Genomic DNA, 2,500 nt, shown 5'->3' on the forward strand with positions numbered 1-2,500 from the left:
AGAGAGAGAGAGAGAGAGAGAGAGAGAGAGAGAGAGAGAGAGAGAGAGAGAGAGAGAGAGAGAGAGATATCGCTGTCAGGAAGATTAATAGAAAGAGAGAGAAAGACAGAGATGAAGGGAGCGATAGATACAATTTGAGAGAGAGAGAGAGAGAGAGAGAGAGAGAGAGAGAGAGAGAGAGAGAGAGAGAGAGAGAGAGAGAGAGAGAGAGAGAATAAGAACCTCTCCTTTTTATCTTACTATCTTTATGTTCGTGTGTCTTCCTCCTCCTCCTCCTCCTCCTCCTCCTCCTCCTCCTCCTCCTCCTCCTCTCTTCTGTCTATTATTTCAGCTCTCCTAGACAGCGCCCGGACAGGAAACGTCACTATTATTATCTCTCTCTCTCTCTCTCTCTCTCTCTCTCTCTCTCTCTCTCTCTCTCTCTCTCTCTCTCTCTCTCTCAGGTGATAATATTTTGTGTATAAAAAAGTTTCATTTTCAATCTATTTTTTATCTATCTTATGTATCTGTCTGTGTGTCTGTGTGTCTGTGTGTCTGTCTGTCTGTCTGTCTGTCTATGTGTCTGTCTATCTATTTATACATCCATCTATCTATCGCTGACTCTAGATAGACACCAGAGAGAGAGAGAGAGAGAGAGAGAGAGAGAGAGAGAGAGAGAGAATACTAGAACCTCATTGAAAAATCCATTATCTCTTACATCTGTCTGGGGGCACTGCAATATTGGCCCTGCACACCTGGCTAACTATGTACCTGTGTTTGGTAATGAGCGGGGACACGAGGGAACACAAAGGAAGGTCCAGGAGTATGCTTCACATGTATAGGGGGTGAAGGGTGGGTGGGGGGGGCGTCCCTACTCACACCGTTCTTCTAGACAGGGTGGAATCAAAAGCTTTCTGTCTTATTAGCTCTCTCTCTCTCTCTCTCTCTCTCTCTCTCTCTCTCTCTCTCTCTCTCTCTCTCTCTCTCTCTCTCTCTCTCTCTGTAGGAATATAATGGTAGCGAACGAAAGGAAAGGAAAATAACAAAGAGAGAAAGAAATGAAGCAAAGGAAGAAGAGGAAAAGAGAGGAAAGCAGGAAAGGAAGGAGGAAAGAAGGAAGAAAGGAGGAAAAAGCAAGGAGGGAAAGAAGGAAGGAAGAAGGGAGTGGAAAGAATTGGTGTGTGTGTGTGTGTGTGTGTGTGTGTGTGTGTGTGTGTGTGTGTGTGTGTGTGTGTGTGTGTGTGTGTGTGTGTGTGTGTGTGTGTGTGTGTGTGTGTGTGATTTTTTTTATTTTCTTTTTTCTTTCCTTTTTTTCTTTTTCTTTCTCTTTTTTATCTTGTTCACATGGGTTAGTGTTTGCATTTCCAGGATTTGCTTTGTTTGCTCTCTCTCTCTCTCTCTCTCTCTCTCTCTCTCTCTCTCTCTCTCTCTCTCTCTCTCTCTCTCTCTCTCTCTCTCTCTCTCTCTCTCTCTCTCTCTCTCTCTCTCTCTCTCTCTCTCTCTCTCTCCGTGTGGTTTTGTTTTATTCTTTACCTTCATTCGTGTTATTAATTCTCTCTCTCTCTCTCTCTCTCTCTCTCTCTCTCTCTCTCTCTCTCTCTCTCTCTCTCTCTCTCTCTCTTTCTATTTTATATTGCTCTATTTGTGTATGTGTTTTTAATTTTCTTTCTTTCATATTTATTTATTTATTTAGTAGTAGAAGTGTTAGTAGTAGTAGTAGTGGTAGTAGTAGTAGTAGTAGTAGTAGTAGTAGTAGTAGTAGTAGTAGTAGTAGCAGTAATAACACGCATACAATAACACCACTACCACCACCACCACCACCACCACCACCACCACCACTACCACCACCGCCAGCACCATCCATTACAACACCTAATATTTATCTAATCCACGGTGACATATTACAATTTATCCATCAGGGAAAGTTAATTTCGCAGTAATAATTCTCGAGTTATTATTATTACTCTCAAAGCCATTTTTTTCATCTTTTTTTTTCGTTTTCTTTTTTCCTTTTCCCTCTCTCATTTTTCATTGGTAATTATGCAAATGCTCAGTGTAAAAATCAATATGACCCCTTTTTTATTTAAATTTTAAACGTAACTATTTTTTTTTATTATATCTATCTATTACAAACTAGATTCAATGGTTCACAAACATCTATAAGTAGCAATTTTGTTCAATTTCAGGTTTCTTCACTATTTCTCTAAGTCAAGAATAAAGAAAATCAATCAAAACAAGCTATTCTCTTTTTCATTCGACTTTTCACTTTTCAAAACTATATATTTCACACTAAATTTTATCCTTCACAAACATCTAGAGCAAATTTCTTCTCTTTACGAATATTTTCCTTCATAGTGACGCAGTGTTTTGGTTCGCCGCTCCTAGATGGCGTTAGTACATCACAATTCATTTATTTAAACTGATCCTCTCTCTCTCTCTCAGACGGCGAAGAAGCGAAGAAAACATTAACAGTAACAGTAACAATATCTACACTATTACTCCCCGCCAGTGTTTAGGTTGA

General features: G+C 39.8%; 1 long non-coding RNA gene across 3 annotated transcripts in view; it reads right to left on the reverse strand.

Annotated features, from left to right (window-relative positions):
- Positions 1-2,500, reverse strand: part of LOC135095111 (uncharacterized) — a 102,146-nt gene that overhangs the window by 28,043 nt on the left and 71,603 nt on the right. The window lies entirely within an intron of this gene.

This window comes from Scylla paramamosain, chromosome 47 (assembly GCF_035594125.1).
Source record: "Scylla paramamosain isolate STU-SP2022 chromosome 47, ASM3559412v1, whole genome shotgun sequence".
Classification (NCBI taxonomy): domain Eukaryota; kingdom Metazoa; phylum Arthropoda; class Malacostraca; order Decapoda; family Portunidae; genus Scylla; species Scylla paramamosain.